Genomic DNA, 20813 nt, shown 5'->3' with positions numbered 1-20813 from the left:
TCCGCTCTGCCTGCCTGACACTCTATCTACCTGAACCCCAGCTCTACCCTTAAATGCCATGGCATCCCCATCCTGTCCTCCCCCTAGTACTTCAGTGTCTGCGTCCTGCGTTTGGGTCCATCCAGCCGCGTTCCTGACAAAAATACATTCCCCGGTATAGACTTCGACATTATTAACATTACCGAGATCACATATCTGAACCAAAATCAAATTTATTAACACTGACTTTTATGACGTTTGGTATTTTGCTGCAGCAGTAAAGTGCAGATATAGATTATTTAAAAATTACTAAATAAATAAATAGTGGAAAAGGGGAAATAACGATATAGTTAATGGACTGTTCACAAATCTGACAGTGGTGGGGAAGAAGCTGTTTTTGAATCGCCGTTTGTGGGTCTTCAGTTTCGATACCTGCCCCCCCCCCCACCCCTCGTGGTATTAACGAGAAGAGGACATGCCCTGGATGGCGAGAGCCCTCATGATGTATGCGGCCTTGAGATCCTGCATCTTTAAAATGTCCCCCCAGTGAATAGAAGGGTTGTGCCCACAATGAAGCTTGCCCAGTCTACAACCCTTGGTAGCTTCTTGCGATTTTGTGTGCTGGAACCTCCCTACCAGGCTATAATGCAACCAGTCAGAATGATTCCATGGTACGTTTACACAGATTTTAATGTCTTAAATACAAATTTACAGCCCATTACAGGCTCCTCCACCCGCAATGTTGTGCCGACCATGTAACCTACTCCAGAGACTGCCTAGAATCTCCCTACTGCATAGCACTCTATTTTTCTAAGCTCCATGTACCTACCTAAGAGGCTCTTAAAAGACCCTATTGTATCCGCTTCCACCACCGCTGCCAGCAATGCATTCCACGCACCCACTGCTCTCTGTGTGAAAACCTTACCACTGACATCCCCTCAGTAACTATTTCCAAGCACCTTAAAACTATGCCCCCTCGTGTTAGCCATTTCAGCCCTGGGAGAAAGCCGCTGTCTATCCACACGATCAATGCGTCATTTTATGGTATTCTTCTTCACCTCTATCAGGTCACCTCTCATCCTCCAAGGAGAAAAGGCCAAGTACACTTGACCTGTTCTCATAAGGTATGCCCTCCAATCCAAGCAATATCCTTGCAAATCTCATCTGCACTGTCTCTATCGTACCCACATCCTTCCTGTAGTGAGGCGACCAAAACCGAACACAGTACTCCAAGTGGGGTCTGACAAAGGTCGGAGTGAAGTGAGTGAGGAGTTTGGCTGGCCACTCTGTAATGGAGGGTAGAGAGACCGAAGCATTCAAATTCTTAATTGTCCTGGAAAGTCAGTTGAAATTATCAAGGAACATGGAACAGTGCAGCTCCAACATCACAGAGATTCAAACTAAGTCTGGCATCCATTGATTGCAATATGAAGTTTATTTTTTTTTTCTTTTATTTCTTATCGTGTATTTACACAGTTTGTTGAATTGCACATGGGTGGTTTGTCCTGTTGGGTGCAGTTTTTTCAATGACTTTATTGTGTTTCTTGAATGTACTATGAATGCTCACAAGAAAATGAATCTCTGCATTGTATATGATGACATATGTGATTTGATAATAAATTTACTTTGAACTTCTGAACTTTGAAGAGTGTGATTTACAGCAATCAACATGAATTGCTGAATATCAAGATAACAATGGGGGGAAGGAACACAGTGAAAAACAAGACAAACTTTTTACTAAGTTTTCACAGCTGAAGACAAATTAGGAGCCATAATTTGAAATATAAGTGAAGAACTATATTATTAGCAGTAAGTAAAATGCATTGGATAAATTAATAAAATTACAGCACCATGATTTTTGGACTTCATGTTAACAATCCAGAAGTTCCAATGTCGGTAATGCATTATTAGTGTCTTGCAGGAATTAGAGAAAAATATGGAACTGCTGTAAGTTTTATGATCTCAAATATCAATAAGTTTCTAGTACTGATTGCTGAAGAAGGACAACATGCATTCAGAAAATCAATATATTATCGGGCTGAGTCAGCCTGATTTTATAAAAGGGAAGCTATTGGAGTGTCATTGGGGGGGGGGGGAATTGGGAGTGGACCCAAAAGCAAGACACAGACACTGAAGTACCAGGAACAGGACTAGGCATGACAAGGAAGCAAGGAAAGTGGGGAAGAAAGGACACTGGATATGACACCCACCCTGGATGAGACAAGGACTTTGGACCTAGGATAGGACCTGACATGGATAGGGAACCAGGATATAGAACTGGGAACTTGGAGCCTGGGCTTGGACTCCAAACCAGAGACTGGACAAGGACCCAGAATCTGGGTCCTGACTCGGGCTCGATGTCCAGAACCAGGCGAGGATATGACGAGGTTACAGGACAAGGCTGAGAGATTCCTGGATGGGACAAGAGAACCTCAGCACAGGACGAGGGAATCCCAACACCAGGCTGGGCAAGGTACTCCTGAGCTGGGCGAGGCACATGGACATGACGAGCACACAGAGCCTTGGTCGAGGGAGAGACAACAGGACTGGATGTGAGACTCCTGGACAAGGGAACCTCAGCACAGGACGAGGGAATCCCAGCACCGGGCTGAGCAAGGTACTCCTGTGCTGGACGAGGCACATGGATATGACGAGAACCCAGAGCCTATGGAGAGACAGGAACATAGAACACCGAGCCAGGACCCCTCCTTGAGTACAGGACATAGGGCTGGGATTCATTACACACGACACGACAAGACAGTTCCCAATGCTAGGTAGTGGCAAAATGGCTGGACCTACCTAGTGAAGGCGAGGACGTGGACTGATAGTTCCAAACAGGGTGAGACTCCAGGCAGAGGCGAGGCGAGGCTCCAGGCAGGAAGGTGAAGGGAAGGGATACAGACAGAGGGTTTGGACAGGAACAATCCAGCAGCCAGAGGCTGAATCCTGAACCTATTTATGAAGCCAGCCCAAACGAGAATCAGCTGCCTTAACAGAAACTGGGGAAACCTGGAAAACCTGGAATAAGGAACACAACCGGAATGCAAATTCACGGAGTGGACCATGACAGTATCACACCCCCCCCCCCCCCCGATAGGAACCTCCTGGCGTGCAAAAGGCTTCCCCAGACTATGGACGACATGGGTTGGCGAGGGGGGGCATTCAACAGGACAGAGGATAGCGAGAGTTAAATGACAGTGTCTGTGTTGCTGGGTCCAAGCCTGGCTGGACTGTTCTGTCATAAGTGGGGGCATTGGGAGTGGGCCCAAAAGCAAGACACAGACACTGAACTACCAGGAACAGGACTAGGCATGAGAAGGAAGCAAGGAAAATGGGGAAGAAAGATCACTGGACAGGATGCTGGCCCCGGATGTGACAAGAACTCCAGACCTGGGCTAGGACCTGACTAGGATAGGGAACCAGGACATGGAACTGGGAACTAGACTCCGAGCCAGAGACTGGACAAGGACCCAAAATCTGGGACTTGACTCGGGCTCAAAGTCCAGAACCATGCGAGGACATGACGAGGTTACAGGACGAGGACAAGAGACTCCTGGACGGGACGAGGGAATCCCAGCACTGGGCTGGGCAAGGTACTCCTGTGCTGGGCGAGGCACATGGACATGACGAGGACACAGAGCCTACAGAGAGACAGGGACATGGAACAACGAGCCGGGGCCCCTCCTTGAGTACAGGACGTAGGGCTGAGATTCATTACACAGAACACCAAACACAACGAGACAGTTCCCAATGCTAGGTAGTGGCAAAACGGCCGGACCTACCTAGCGAAGGCATGGACATGGACAGACTATTCCAAACAGGGAGAGGCTCCAGATACAGGCAATGCGAGGCGAGGCTCCAGGCAGAGGCGACGCGAGGCGAGGCTCCAGATACAGGCGACGCGAGGAGAGGCTCCAGGCAGAGGCGACGCGAGGAGAGGCTCCAGGCAGAGGCGACGCGAGGAGAGGCTCCAGGCAGAGGCGACGCGAGGCGAGGCTCCAGATACAGGCGACGCGAGGCGAGGCTCCAGATACAGGCGAGGCGAGGTGAGGTGAGGTGAGGCTCCAGGCAGAGGCGACGCGAGGCGAGGCTCCAGATACAGGCGACGCGAGGCGAGGTGAGGTGAGGCTCCAGGCAGAGGTGAGGCAAAGCAAGACTCCGGTCAGAGGCAAGGCAAGGCAAGGCTCCTGAGAGAGGTAGGGCGAGGCAGGGCAAGACTCTGGTCAGAGGCAAGGCAAGGCTCCAGAGAGAGGTAGGGCGAGGCAGGGCAAGACTCCGGTCAGTGGCAAGGCAAGGCTCCAGAGAGAGGTAGGGCGAGGCAGGGCAAGACTCCGGTCAGAGGCAAGGCAAGGCTCCAGAGAGAGGTAGGGCGAGGCAGGGCAAGACTCCGGTCAGAGGCAAGGCAAGGCAAGGCTCCAGAGAGAGGTAGGGCGAGGCAGGGCAAGACTCCAGTCAGTGGCAAGGCAAGGCAAGGCTCCAGAGAGAGGTAGGGCGAGGCAGGGCAAGACTCCAGGAGGAAGGTGAAGGGGAAGGGATACAGACAGGAACAATCCAGCAGCCAGAGGCTGAATCCTGAACCTATTTATGAAGCCAGCCCAAACGAGAATCAGCTGCCTCAACAGAAACTGGGAAAACCTGGAAAACCTGGAATAAGGAACATGGATCGGACCGTGAACCGGAATGCAGATCTTACGGACTGGACCATGACATGGAGGTAAGTATTTTGTGAGGTTTCTGAGGATGGAACAAATAGGGTTGTTGAACAGGTGCCCAAGAATGTGCGAGACTATATCCTTACATTCAAATGTGTTAGATTACATAAATTAAGGGTTGATTGACTTAGAACATAGAACAGCATAGGAACAGGCCCTTCAGCTCATAATGTTGTGCCAAACCAACTAAATTAGTAATCAAATGGCTAATTAAACTAATGTCTTCTGTCTACACAATGTCCCCCTCTCACCGTCAATGCATGCCCTCTGGTATTAGACATTTCAACCACTGGAAAAAGATATTGTCTGTCTCCTCCATGTATGCCTCTCGTAATTTTATAAATCTCTATCAGACCTCCCCTAAGCCTCCACCACTCCAGAGAAAACAACCTAATTTTGTCCAATTTCTTGTGATAGCAAATGCCCTCTAATCCAGGCAACATCCTGGTAAACCTCTTCTGCACCCTCTCCAAAGCCCCGACATCCTTTCAGTAAAGGAGAGACCAGAACTGTATGCAATGAGGCAGATGAGGCCTAACTAGAGTTTTTTTCAAACTGTAACATAACTTCCAGACCTTTGAAATTGATACCTCAACTAACATAGGCAAGCATACCATGTGACTTCTTAACCACCCTATCAACCTGTGAGGTACTTTCAAGGAGCTATGTACTTGGATCCAAAGATCCCTCTGCTCATCAACAGTGTTAAGGGTCTTGTCCTTAGCATAGGACTGTCTCTTTACCAAGGTGTAACAATTCACATTTCACCAGGCTAAACTCCATCTGCCATTTATCTGCCCATATCTGCAACTGATTTATATCCCAATGTATTCTTTGCCAGTCTTCTATGCTATATGCAACACCACCAATCTTTGTATCATCTGAAAACATACTACATTTTCATTTTCATTCCACCTACATTTTCATTTAGGTCACAAATGGTTGAGGTCTCAGTAGAGATCCCTGTGGAACACCACTAATCACAGACTTCCAGCTAGGATAAATCCGTTTGACCACTACCCTTTGTTTTCTATGACAAGCCTGTTCTGAATCCAAATGGCCAATTCACCATGGATGTTTTGGATGAGTCTCCCATGAGGCACCTTGGCAGGTACCTTACTAAAATTCATGTAGACAACATTTCATAGCTCTACGTTCATCATTCACCTTTGTCACTTTATCAAGAATCTCAATCAAGTTAATAAAACATAACTCGCCCTGCACAAAGCCATGCTAGCTCTCCCCAATTAAGCCATGGTTTTCCAAATGTTCATAAATATTATCTCTAAGAGTTATCTCCCTACCACTGATGCAAGGCTCACTAGTCTATAGTTTACAAGATTATCCCTGGTTCCCTTCTTGAATAGTGGAATAATATTAGCTACTCACCAGTCCTCCCAGGCCTCACCTGTGGCGAGGAGGACATGAAGATACTGGTCAAGGCTCCAGCAATTTCTTCTTTTGCCTCTCTCAATAACCTGGGATAAATTCCATCAGGTCCTGGACTTTTATCCCTCTTAATGCACTTTAAGAGACCCAATACTACCTCTTCCTTTACCACGAAATACCCTAGGATATCAGTACGCTCAGTACTGTTCTCCCTATCCACCATGTCCTTCACCTTGGTAAGTAGTGATGTAAAATACTTATTAAGGACCTCACCTACACCTGCAGCATTCATGCAAGTGTTCCTCCCCTTATCCTTGAGTGGTCCTACCCTCTCTCTAGCTATCCTCTTGCTCTTAATGTATGCGTAGAAAACCTTGTGATTCTCTTGCCAAGGACTTTTCATGGTCCCTCCTGGCTTTCCTACTTCCCTTCTTGAGTTCTTTTCTGGCTTCTTTATAGAACCTCAATGGATTTATTTGATTCTATCTTCTTAAGTTTTACATACTTTTCCATTTTCTTCTTAACTAAATTCATACCTTTGTTGACATAGAAGGTTCTCTTACTTTGCTTTCCTTGTCCTACCATCTGACTGGAACAAACCTGTCTTGTACTCTATGCTGTTGGTCTTTAAACACCTCCACATGTCAGATGTAGACTTGCCCAAAAACAGCTGTTCCCAATTAACTCTCCCTAGTTCCTGCCTAATGCTCTTGTAATTTGCTCTGTGCCAATGTAATACTTTCCCACAAGGTCCATAATTATCCTTATCTAGAGTGGTCTTAAAACTTGGGAGTTGTGGTCACTGCTCTCTCAATGTTCATCCTCTGAAAGGTTGGTCACCTCATAACCCAACACCAGATCCACTACAGCCTCTCCTCTCGCTGAACTATCTACATGTTGGTTTAAGAAACCCTCCTGGATGCAGGTAACAAATTCTGCCCCATCTAGATCTCTTGTACTAAGAAGGCCCCAGTTTATATTAGGGAAGTTGAACTCTCCCATGAAAACAACCCTTTCCTTAATCTCCTTGCATATCTCTGCCAGTGTCCCAGAGGCTATTGCTGGGAGGTGGGATCTGTAGTAAAATATAAACATAGTGATTGCACCCTTCCTATTTTTATGTTCTATCCATACAGACTATGGACAAGCCTTCTATTATGTCCCCTCTGAGTGCAGCTCTGATATTGTCCCTGATTAGCAGCGCAACTCCCCACCCCACCCCCACCCCCACTTTACCTTCCTCTCTATCTCTTCTCAAAACAAACCTGTCAGAGCTATCAGAGTTTACAGCAGGACATTGATAGGATACAAAAACGGGTTGAGAAGTGGCAGATGGAGTTCAACCCAGGTAAGTGTGAGGTGGTTCATTTTGGTAGGTCAAATATGATGACAGAATATATTATTAATGGTAAGACTCTTCACAGTGTGGAGGATCAGAGGGATCTTGGGGTCCGAGTCCATAGTGTTACATACCCTGTGAGTATCTTGTGACTGTCTTATGACCATGATGTAATTGAGTATCTGGTGAGCATGATGTAATGGCCTTGTGAAGGTGGGGTGATGTAATTTCCCGCTAGTGTGAGGTCACGTGATGACATGTTCTCAACAGGTATAAAACAGGAAAGTCTGCTGTGATGCAGGAGTTTTTGTGTTGAGACATCGTTCAATTCGTCAGTTACTCCGTTATGCTGCGTATTTGGTCTCATAACACAGTTTTGTTTTAAAGTGGAGTTTTACTTTCTACTGTAAGAATTGTTGTGCCAGCAGTTTCGCCAAATCGCTGCCAGTTATGTTTGATGTACCTTTGAATTAATTTTAAAGTCTAAGTGTTGGAGAGTGAAGACTTCACTGAAGTACGGGAACCGAAGGATCGAGTAAAGTTCAGCAGTTTAATACAGGATCGACCTTGTTGGATCTTCATTCAAGGAAGTAGTAACCTGCATCTGAGATAACTCCTACCTGTAAGAGTAGAAAGGGTTTGCAGTGTTATTCACTAAGGAAAGGTCAGTTCCTTTAAGCCTTTTTTAGTTCCTTCATTGTGAATCCTTCAGGCAAGGCATATTTCGGCTGGGATCAGCAGTAATGTCATGTCGTTGAGGAATTCATTACTTCAGGGAAGTCTCTCCTAATTGACTGTATAAATCATTTGCACTTTCGCACTTTAAGAACTGTGTTCGCATTTATTGCTTTAAACTGTTCGAGTTGCCATAATATCAGTTAACTTCCAATTAAGTTAGTCGTTTGTTTACTTTTCATTTTTTTTGTTGAGCAGAGTTTAATAAATTGTTTATTTGTTTATAAAAATACCTGACTCAATTCTATATTCATTGTTGCCAGAGACATATCGTAACAATAGGACACTCAAGGCAGCTGCACAGGTTGACTCTGTGGTTAAGAAAGCATACAGTGCATTGGCCTTCATCAATCGTAGGATTGAGTTTAGGAGTTGAGAGGTAATGTTGCAGTTATATAGAACCCTGGTCAGACCCCACTTGAAGTACTGTGCTCAGTTCTGGTCATCTCACTATAGGCAGGATGTGGAAGCCATAGAAAGGGTGCAGAGGAGATTTACACAGATGTTGCCTGGATTGGGGAGCATACCTTATGAGAATAGGTTGAGTGAACTCGGCCTTTTTTCCTTGGAGCGACAGAGGATGAGAGGTGACCTGATAGAGGCATTGATAGATGACAGGCATTGATCATGTGGAGAGTCAGAGGTCTTTCCTCAGGGCTGAAATGGCTAGCATGAAAGGGCACAGTTTTAAGGTGCTTAGAAGTAGGTACAGAGGAAATGTCAGGGGATAAGTTTTTACATAGAGAGTGGTGAGTGCAAGGGATGGGCTGCCAGCGACGGTGGTGGAGGCGGATACCATAGGGTCTTTTAAGAGACTCCTGGACAGGTATATGGAGCTCAGAAAAATAGAGTGCTATGGGTAACCCTAGGTAATATCTCAGGTAAGGACATGTTCGGCACAGCTTTGTGGGTCGAGGGGCCTGTATTGTACTGTAGGTTTTCTATGTTTCTAAAACATTGAAACATTGAAACTCTGGGACATTAAGCACTATTCCTGTATCTCTTTGAACTAAGTCTCTGTAATGGCCACAACTTTATAGTTCCATATACAGACCCATGCTCCAAGTTAATCACTTTCACCCATTAAACTCCTAGCATTCAAATACACACACTTCAAACGATCTATTCTATCGTATCTATTACTTTGCTCCTGCCTGTTTTTACTGACCCTGAAATCTACCTTCCTCTCCATTCCTTACTTTCTGATTTGATGCTCTGCTTTCTGTACTCCTGCCAAACTAGGTTAAACCTGCTCCAATAGACTTAGCAATCCTCCCAGCAAGGATATAGGTTTCCCTCCAGTTTAAGTGCAACAAACACCTCTTATACATGTCTCCCCAAACCAGAAAAGGTTCCAGTTATCTATGAAACTGAAGCCCTGCCCTCTGCACCAATTCCTCATCCACTCAAAACTCTGTACTATCACCCCATTCCTACCCTATTCTAGAGTTTACTACATTGATGTTCCTGCACTTCAGCCTCTTCCCTAACTCTTATGCTCACTGCACAGGACTTCTTTATCCCTTCCTACCTACATTCAATGTCTGTAGTGAGATGCTGAAGATGTTCTATAGGTCAGTTGTGGAGAGCGCCCTCTTCTTTGTGGTGGCGTGTTGGGGAGGAAGCATTAAGAAGAGGGACGCCTCACGTCTTAATAAGCTGGTAAGGAAGGCGGGCTCTGTCGTGGGCAAAGTACTGGAGAGTTTAACATCGGTAGCTGAGCGAAGGGCGCTGAGTAGGCTACGGTCAATTATGGATAACTCTGAACATCCTCTACATAGCACCATCCAGAGACAGAGAAGCAGTTTCAGCGACAGGTTACTATCGATGCAATGCTCCTCAGACAGGATGAAGAGGTCAATACTCCCCAATGCCATTAGGCTTTACAATTCTACCGCCAGGACTTAAGAACTTTTTAAAAGCTATTATTAATGCTTTTTGAGATAGTGATTTAGATGCATATCATATTTTTTTTTACTGAGTTAAGTATTGTATGTAATTAGTTTTGCTACAACAAGTGTATGGGACTTTGGAAAAAAGTTGAATTTCCCCATGGGGATGAATAAAGTATCTATCTATCTATCTACCTATCTATCTATCTATCTATCTATCTATCTATCTATCTATCTATCTATCTATCTATCTATCTATCTATCTATGCCTCTGATGCCCATGTGCACCACAACCTCTGGCTGCTCATCCTCACTCTTGAGAATATTCTGCAGCCACTCTGAGACAGCCTTGACCTTAGCACCTGGGAGGCAACACTGCATCCTGACATCTCTTCTTTAGCCAAAGAGTCTCCTGTCCATACCACTAACCATTGAGTCTCCTATCACTATCGGTCAGTCTGACTTTACCCTTCCTTGCTGAGCCTCAGAGCCTGGCTGCTGCTGTTGTGCCCTGATAGTTCATCTCATCTCACCCCTGCAGTATCCAAAATGGTATACTTGTTGCCGAGGGGAATGGCCACAGGATGTCATTGTCCGGTCCGTAAATCCGCATTCCGGTTCACAGTCCAGTTCATGTTCCTTATTGCAGGCTTTCCGGGTTTCCCCAGTTTCTGTTGAGGCAGCTGATTCTTGTTTGGGCTGGCTTCATAAATAGCTTCAGGATTCAGCCTCTGGCTGCTGGATTGTTCCTGTCCAAACCCCCTGTCTGTATCCCTTCCCTTCACCTTCCTCCTGGAGCCTTGCCTCGCCTCGCCTCGCCTCTGCTTGGAGCCTTGCCTCACCTTGCCTCTGCCTGGAGCCTCATCTTGCCTCTGCCTGGAGCCTTGCCATGCCTCGCCTCACCTTGCCTCTATCTGGAGCCTTGCCTCACCTTGCCTCTGCCTGGAGCCTCGTCTTGCCTCTGCCTGGAGCCTTGCCATGCCTCGCCTCACCTTGCCTCTGCCTGGAGCCTCACCTCACCTTGCCTCTGCCTGGAGCCTCGTCTTGCCTCTGCCTGGAGCCTTGCCATGCCTCGCCTCACCTTGCCTCTATCTGGAGCCTTGCCTCACCTTGCCTCTGCCTGGAGCCTCGTCTTGCCTCTGCCTGGAGCCTTGTCATGCCTCGCCTCACCTTGCCTGTGCCTGGAGCCTCGCCCTGTTTGAAACTGCCTGTCTGTGTCCATGCCTTCGCTAGGTAGGTCTGACTGTCTTGCTGCTACCTAGTGTTGGGAACTGTCTTGTTGTGTTCAGTGTTCTGTGTAATGAGTCCCAGCCCTAGGTCCTGTATCCAAGGAGGGGTCCCTGCTCAGTGTTCCATGTTCCTGTCTCTCCCTCAACCCAGGCTCTGTATTCTGTGTTCCTGTCCTCCCTCGACCCAGGCTCTGTGCTCTTCATTCCTGTTCTTCCTCGGCCAAGTCAAGGCTTTGGGGTCTTGTCCAGTCCTTGTCACGTCCAAGGTCCTTGTCCTGTCCAAGCCACGGTTTTGTGTTCTCGTCTTGTCATGTTCATCACCCAGCCCAGGAGTACCTTGCCCAGCCCGGTGCTGGGGTTCCCTTGTCCTGTCCAGGAGTCTCACGTCCAGTCCTGTTGTCTCTCCTCGTCCTGTAGCCACGTCTTGTCCTCGCCTGGTTCTGGAGTCCGAGCCCGAGTCAAGACACAGGTTCTGGGTCCTGTCCAGTCTCTGGCTCGGAGTCCAAGCCCAGGCTCCTGGTTCCCAGTTCTATGTCCTGGTTCGGCTATCCTTGTCAAGTCCTAGCCCAGGCCCAGATTCCTTGTCTCGTCCGAGGTCTTTGTCATGTCCAGCATCCTTTCTTCCTCACTTCCCTTGCCTCCTTCTCATGCCTAGTCCTGTTCCTGGTAGCTCAGTGTCTGTGTCTTGCTTTTGGGTCCACTCCCTGTGCTCCCCTTATGACACGGGGGAACCCTGCATTGACTGCTTACTCTCCTTACATCTCCTAATGGTCACCCATCTACTCTGGGAGTGACTTCCTCAGTAAATATATCATCTATGATGTTTTCAGCATCCCAGATGGTCCTGAGTACATCCAGCTCCAGCTCCAGATCCAGATCCTTGAATTTGTCAGTCTGGAGCTGAAGTTGGATGCACTTGCTACAGATGTAGCCATCAGGGACATCAATCCACTTTTGTACTCGGGGAGTTCCCTGCAGTCCCACATTTTATAGGAGGAGTATTCTTCTGCCTTAACTACCACCCTGCTTACACTTGTTATACCTCTAACTTCTCAAACTTAATTTCTAGCCTCCACCTGTTCTATCCTACACCTGTTCTTGCCTAAGTCTGTTGAGTCAAAGCCTGACCACTCTAACACTGACCCACTCACTCAATGACTGCTCCGCTTACAACTTGCTTCTTTTTATTGGCTCAAATAAAACTCACTCCCGATAAGACTTACCCTTTTCAAATGGCTCCCACAATGCAATGATGCCTGCTGACTCACTAATTCAAAGAATGATTCATTCCCAACCAGGCTTGTTCTTTTCAAGTGGCCCCTACCTTGCGATGATACCCCTCCTATTTGCTAATTCAAAAACTGACTCTCACCCAACAAGACATGTTCTTTTCAAATGGTCCCCACTTTACAATGATGCCACTCTTTCACTTGCTAGTTCAAAGAGTGGACTTGGAACAATGTTCCAATATACATGAGGAACAGTTAACAAATAGTAAACAGTAGGAAAACATATCAATTAGGAACAGAGTTTATATAGAGAGGAGAATGGAAAATTTGATGGTAAGTCAGATCCTTCCACTGTAGTTAAATTTCATCAACTTTCCAAAATCTATACATCTCTGATTCCACCATGCTTTAAGGAAGAGAATTCCAAAGAGTCATGATCCCCAGAGAGATAAGATTCCAACTCATCTCTATCTTTAATGGGCAAAGCTTTATTTTTGCTTAATGGCCCCTAGTGCTGGATTCTCACAAAAGAGGAAACATGCTCTTTGCATTCCACCCAGAAAGCCCTTTCAGAATTGTACATTTCAATCATGAACCCTTTTATTTTTCTGGACATCAGCACGTGCAACACTAGCCTGTTCATCCTTTCTTCTTGAGACAAGCAGTCTGTGTCACTGAAATACTTCCATTAGAAATAAACAAACCAGAATTGTGGGCATTAATCCATATGTGACCTCCCCCCATACCTTATCTAACAAGCATAACCTTCCTGTTTTTGTATTCACTTCTCCTAGCTGTGAACAGCAATACATGCATCATATCCAGATTGGTAGTCTGTTAATTATAGAATATCAGGTATCAACCACCTGCTTTGATTAAAGATTGTATTCATGTTTACTGGCAATGAAAAGATTAGAAGACATTTAAGATGGATGAGGGAAACAATTAGTTTGCAATGGACTCTAGGCAAATGAAGTACGTCAGGAAAAGTTGGTAGATGAGTATAAGGTTGGGGAATAGGATACGATTCATTTTTGCAGGAAGAGTAGAAAAACAAACATTCGTGTTAAGAAAGAGCTGATTATATTGTATGGTAAGCAACTTATCCTAATAATATGTTATATTATTACATTATACTAAGGAAAGTACATTGCAATTGGCCTTTATTGCATGGAGATTAATGTCTGTGAGTTAAGAAAGCTTGAAGAAATTTTAATTGTAACCTCAGCTGCATTATTTATGCCAATGAAAATTTATAGTTGCCTTGGAATCAGTGTAAGAGAAATTGGTAGGATAAGCCAATACTTGTTGGAGTTTAATGGAATAGGTAATCATAATGAAATTCATCAAATCACATGAAGGCTTCACAGCATAAAGGCTGAGGATGAAGAGCTAAGGAGTACAACCTTAGAGTAAGAAACTTATTTACTCAGAAGGTGTGAATCACAGAGGGCACGGGATGTTCAGGCATTGAGAATATGCAACATCATGCACATCTGAACTGAAAGGAAATTAAAGAATATGGAAAAGTAGTCACAGCACAGAACATTAGCTATGAAATTTATGGGAAGTAGAATGGAATGATTATTGGGCTGGCTCACACTTATTCCAGCTTCTTACATTCATTTTCTTATGTACAGGTCTGAAGGCCTGATATCTGAATGCACAAAGCATACAAAAGAAGGTAGATGATCTTGCAGTGCAGTTAGAAACTGGCAGGTATGAATCATGCGCATCACTGAATTGTGGCTGAAGGAAGATCACAGCTGGAATCTTAACATCCAAAGATACGCATAAAAGCCTTAAAAAGAAGTGACGTTGGATCAGACGATATAGAATTCTTGTGGATAGAGTTAAGAAGCTGCAATGGCAAATGGACCCTGATGGGTGTCATATACAGGCCAGGATGTGTTACAAATTACAACAGGGATTGATAAGGCATGTCAAAAGGGCAAGTTTATGATACTAATGGGTGAATTTCAATATGCAGGTAGATATGGGGAAATCAGGTTGGTGCTGGATCACAAGAGAGGACATTTGTAGAATGCCTATGAGATGACATTTTAGAGCTACTTGTTCTGGAATGCACTAGGGGAAAGATTATTATGGATTGGGTGTTATGTAATAAACAGGATTTGAGGAGGGACATTAAGGTAAAGGAACCCTTAGGAGACAGTGATCATACCATGACTGAATTCACCTTGCAACTTGAGAGGGAGAAGCTAAAGTCAGATATATCAGTATTACAGTGGAATAAAGGGAATTATAGAGGCATGAGAGAGAAGCCAGCCAAAGTTGATTGGAAGGGGACACTAACAGGGATGGTGGCAGATCAGCAATGGGTGGAGTTTCTGGGAGCAATTTGGAAGGTGCAGGATAGATACATCCCCAAGATGAATAAATATTCTAAAGGGAGGATGACAAAGCCATGACTGACAAGAGAAGCCAAAGACAGTATAAGAGCAAAAGAGAAAGTACATAAAATAGCAAAAATTAGTGGTAATTTAGAGGATTGGAAAGCTTTTAAGAACCAACAGAAGGCAACTAAAAAGATCTTAGGAGGAAAAGGACAGAATATGCAGGTAAGCTAACCAATAATATAAAAGAGGATACCAAAAGTTTTTTCAGATATATAAAAAAGTAAAAGGGAGGCAAGAGTGGATATCAAATCATTGGAAAATAATGCTGCAGAGGTAGTAATGATGGGCAAAGTAATGGCAGACAAATGTGATAAGTACTTTGCATCACTGTGAAAGATATTAGCAGTGTGCCTGAAATTCTAGAATGTCAGGGGGCAGAAGTGAGTATAGTTGCTTTAACTAAGGAGAAGATGCTTGGGGAGCTAAAGGTCTGAAGGTAGATAAGTCACCTGGACCAGATGGAAGGTTCTGAAATAGGTAGCTGAAGAGGTTATGGAGGAATAAATGGTGATCATTCAAGAATTATTAGATTCTGAAATTGGTGTGGTGGATTGAAAATTGCAAATGTCACCACACACTTTAAGATGGGAGGGTGGAAAAAGACAGTAAATTATAGGCCAGTTAGTCTGTCTTCAGTGTTTTGTAAGATGTTAGAGTTCATTATGAAGGATGAGGTTTTGGGGTACTTGAAGATACTGTATATGATAAAACAGGCTCAAGTCAACATGGCTTCTTTAAGTGAAAATCTTGTCAAATGGTTCTATTGGAATTCTTTGAGGAAATAACAGGCAGGATAGACAAAGGAGTCAGTAGATGTTTTTAACTTGGATTTTCAGAAGGCCTATGACAAAAATGCCACAACTGAAGCTCCTAAACAAGATGATACCCAAGGTATAACAGGAAAGATACCACCTTGGGCAGAAGATTGGCTGACTGGCAAGATAAAGAGGGCATTTTCTGGTTGGCTGCTGGTGACTAATGGTTTTTCACAGAAGTCAGTACAGGGCAACTTATTTTGACTTTATGGGTCAATGATTTCAATAATTTGTGGCCAAGTTTGTGAATCATGCAAAGACACACAGTGGGACAGGCAGTATTAAGGAAGCAGGGAAACTGCAGATTTGGAGAATGGGCAAAGAAGTGATAAATGGAATATAGTATAGGAAAATGTATGGTCATGCATTTTGTAGAACAAATAAAAACATAAAATACTTACTAAACTGTGACTAAATTCTGAAATGGAAGGTTCAAATTAGTAACCACCTTTCACAGCTAGAGTCGCTGTCTCACTAATTTAACACAGCAATGTCTAGTTTCTTATATGAACACACATGCACTTACTCACACCACACTGTTTTCATATCTATCATTTCATCTCTCTGCCATGATCCCGTGGTCACCTACCTGAACAGAATCAAGTGTGAATGCAATTTTTGAAAACACTCACCCACTCAGACTGCTGACATCTCAGACCAAACGATGGGTCACAAGCGAATCTCGGATGAGCACCCACCCCACCCAGTGTTGTAACTTCACCAGAGAGCCACTGAAGCTAGTGGATAAAGAGGTGTTTTATTCAATAAAAGCAAGCAGCAGACGTCACGTTGAGACACTTGGAAGAAGAGGACTTTGGACCCAATATTACATGACATCTTTCTATGCTAGAGATCAAAAGTTGCAGCAGGCCAATTCTATATTTATAATGTATCTACAATGTTTTCTTTGAATTGCATATAACTTTCTCAAATCTGCTTCTTCCCACCCATACTCCAGATACCCAAATTGAATGTTAATCAGTATTGTCTGGTTTGCAATAATCTTCCTGGCTATGGCTGCAGGAAGATTATTGTTCAAGGCTGCATTTCAAATTCAATCTACAGTCTACATCAATGTCTGAAGATTGATTACCGGAGAAATTAATATTTACTACACCCGTTAACACCACAATACCCCGTAACAATGCAACTCGGCTAGAGTTTCCTTTCAAACCACGTATGAACGTGAATACAAAAGTGGACTGATTACTGGCTCAGAGCGAAGTGTTAACTGGCAGTCCGCGTGAATAACTGATCAAGAAAGGCACTTTGAATTTGCAGTACAGGTTTCAGCACAAGAAAACAACCATTTTCAGTTTAAGATTCGTAGCCGAAAATGTCAAGGAAGAGCCGAGCGGGTTTTCAGACCCTTCTGCTGTATTTTCTGATGTTTTTTTCCGCACGGAATCCCAGCCCAGAAGCTGCCAGGATCCTTGCCATCCCCACAGACTGGAGCCACTGGATCATCATGAAATCCCTGCTCCTGGAACTGGTGGAGAGGGGTCACGAGGTGACGGTGCTGAGGGGCAGCAGTTCGCTAAGGATTGAGGCAACGAACAACGATTTCACCATGGAAACTATCCGTATTTCGGGAGAACAGGCACATGAGGCTCTTACAGAAGACAAATTTCCCGATTTTATCTTCAACTTCTTATATGTGGAAGATGGTTTCTTTTCCAGCGTCTCCGCTTCCCGCACCTTCATCGGGTTGACCTCCATGAATATTGAAGTGATTTCTCCGTTCATTCAGGGACTGTTCGAGGATCGCGCTTTGATGGATCGGCTGAAAGCTGGAAGATTTGACGTCGTTTTGGCCGACCCTTTCCATGCAGCCGGAGCCATGCTGTCTCATGTACTTGACACACCGCTGGTGTTTTTCGGCAGGTGGATGATATCCGGGGACGTCCACTTAAACTTCGCCCCGTCGCCACTTTCCCTTGTGCCCATGTATAATTCACGTTTGAGCGACAAAATGTCGCTTGTGGGCAGATTGAAGAACGTGCTGGTGTACGGAATGTCTAAATTCATAAGCCACTTCTACGTTTACCCAGCTTACAATCGGCTTTGTCAGCTTTACCTCAATGATGAAATTACCGTGGAAGAACTTTATCGAAAGGTTGATATCGTCTTAATGAAGGTTGATTTTGTTTTTGAGTATCCCCGGCCGACCATGCCAAACCTGGTTTACATCGGAGGTATCCAGTGCGGTCCGGGTCGACCGCTCCCTGCTGATCTGCAGCGATTCATGGACAATTCTGGCGAGGATGGCGTGGTGATCTTCTCCTTGGGAAGTATAGTAGGCACTATTCCTCCAGAAGCGGCGAGTGAAGTTGCGGCAGGACTGGCCAGACTCTCACAGAGGGTGATCTGGCGGTATATTGGAGCGCTACCCCCGAATTTAGGAAACAACACGAAAATCTTGAGCTGGTTTCCACAAAATGATCTGCTGAGTCATCCGAAAACAAGAGCGTTCATCACTCACGGCGGTGAGAATGGGCTTTATGAGGCCATTTATCATGGGGTTCCCGTGGTTGGTATTCCAATATTTGGGGATCAATATGATAACCTTCTGCGTCTCAAAACCCGAGGAGCCGCGGTCATGTTAGACTTGGCTCACATTAAAAGCGATGATATTTTCCATGCAGTGAAGACAGTCATCGAAAACCCTTCCTATGCAGAGAACATGAAACGATTATCCGCCTTGCACCGGGACGTTCCAGTGCGGCCAATGGAGCTGGCTGCTTTCTGGATTGAATACACAATAAGGCACCGGGGGGCTCCTCATCTTAGAGCCGCGGGTAATGATCTGCCATTCTATCAGTACCACTTACTGGATGTGTTTACTATTATTGTGGTTTTCATGGGGCTTTTCTTTTATCTCGTATTTAAATTACTTAAAGTTTTACTTGTCAAATTGTGCTCGGGGAGGAAGAGGAAAAGGGACTAAATGAAGGGAGTTAGAGAAAGAATTTTCGTTTATTTTCGAAATCTTTTTCAAAGCTGCAGAACATTTTCTCTGATATCAATAGCCAAATACAATGTAATCTAAAGGATAACTAAATCTTGCTTATCAGCAATACGGTTCTGTTTTTTTTAATTGCCAAATTGAACAATATCTTATTCCCCAACGTTTTGCTTCTTCGATCCACTTTTCCCGACTCATTTAATGTTCATAGATCCCACCGGTAAACATTTTGTTTCGCCCCTCCATCTTGCTTCCCTTCTACCTTTCTGATTGTCAGTAAACATGAAAATGATTTCTCATTCAACCAGTTTATTAATAGCTGATATCCTCTAAGTATTAGGCTACCAGCCTGAATATAATCCACATGTTAGTGTTCACGATTAGGGAAATTAAATTAAAAATTAGTAATGTTATGCATGTTAGATAACGTGCAGTTGATGCTATCCGTGGAGTAATGTAGTCTGTCCTGATCTAGATATTTGAAATATAAGAACTTCAGTAGCATGGGTGGTATGTCTTAAAAAGCAAGGCGGAACAGACTAGATTTGCGTATGCCGAAGTTAGGAAGAGTAAAAGGCGTCGTGATTGAAATGCAAAATCCTGATAGGTCTTTCTGAGTGGACATGGAGAGGACGGTTACTCCTCTAGGAGAATCTGTTACTGATGGTCACTAAGTTAAAATAAAGGTTTCAAAAATAAATCAGTTGGAATTTTATTTCACTGCCAATAGTGATTCTGATTTTCTACGTCAAAGCGTGGCAGTAGCTGAGGTATATTCATAATTCAATCTGATTTGAACTAGTTTCGACCAGACCCCTGTTCAAACGTACGTTTTGCCGTCGGTCTCCGCCCATAGCGGGCGAATAGTGACGCCTGAACAGGTTTGCACCAGCTGGAGGCACGAATAGCACTCAGGCAGACGGTACTTCAACGTACTCAGAGTAACCAAAGTGGCAGATGCCAAGAAGTTCAAGTGTAAAGTCGATCGTCCAAATGCTAACTTATAAAGACCTGTCGAGTGAATAAAAAAAAAGAAATAAATTTAAAATAAACAGCGGAAATGTTGCGCTACGCCAACGCTGAAGTCAGAATAAGAAAGAAACGGAGGGCACGGAGTACTTTTGGCGGGGAACTGGAGAGAGCAGGTGAGGGAGAAGCTAGGAGGGTGGGGGAATAGGGATGAAGCAAGAAGCCAGGAGGTGATGGGTAGCGGTAAAGGATTGAAGAAGCAGGAATCAACCAAGAGAGGACGCTGTGTCATGGAATAAAGGGAAGAATGAGGGGGACCAGAACGAAGTGATGCCCAGGAGAGGGAAGGAAATGAGTGAGAAGGTAACAAGAATAGGGAGTGCAGAAGGAGAAAAGTGCGGAGGGGAGTAATTACCGGAAGTTAGAGAAATCGGTGTTCATGACATCAAGTTGGAAGCTATCCATAGGGAACAAAAGTCGTTTTCTCCCCCTAAACTAATTTTGGGCTCATCGCAGCAGTGGATTAGGCCACGGACAGACATATCACTATGGGAATTGGAGATCGATTTGAAATTGGTATCCACCGGGAGATCCTGACTCCTGTTACGGATAGAAGGTTCCGACGAAGCAGTCTCACAATCTACCACGGGTTTGTCGAAGCCATTTCCCCCCCCCCCACCCACCATCTGCGCCAGGCTTATGAAGTAGTGTCCAAATCTGACGTAACATTACTCTCAGCAATGTTGTCAGGAATCGAAACACATGACAGAATTCGATGCGAACTGGTAATCAAATCTGTCAAGCAGATTTGCTAAAACCAATAATAGAAAAAATCTTAACATAATTTAATAGATTTATCCTTAAAGCAACAACTATTGTTAACAAACCTGGAACTTACTCCCTTGCACCTGTTCCTCTCTAAACCAATGAAATGGGTTGCTGACCCTGTGCCGTGTGTAATCAGAAACTGTGAAGACCCCAAAAGATGAAAGGACTTGAGAATGGAAGTCAAAATTGCTCCCTGGGGTGGGTATCGAGGACAAAGGATCATTCAAAGAAGAATGGGGAAGGAGAGAGAGGGGGCGGATCTGCTTCTGTGACAAAAGGCTCTGCTTCTTGGGGGTGAAGGGCTTATGGATG

General features: G+C 44.7%; 1 pseudogene; it reads left to right on the top strand.

The window, feature by feature from the left end:
- The first annotated feature begins 16994 nt into the window (after positions 1 to 16994).
- LOC140735509 (UDP-glucuronosyltransferase 2C1 pseudogene) lies at positions 16995 to 19404 on the top strand (annotated as a pseudogene).
- The last annotated feature ends 1409 nt before the right edge of the window (positions 19405 to 20813 follow it).

This window comes from Hemitrygon akajei, chromosome 11, assembly GCF_048418815.1.
Source record: "Hemitrygon akajei chromosome 11, sHemAka1.3, whole genome shotgun sequence".
In the NCBI taxonomy this organism is placed as follows: Eukaryota; Metazoa; Chordata; class Chondrichthyes; order Myliobatiformes; family Dasyatidae; genus Hemitrygon; species Hemitrygon akajei.
The sequence above is the reverse complement of the archived record's forward strand: the minus strand, read 5'-3'. Positions and strand labels throughout refer to the sequence as shown.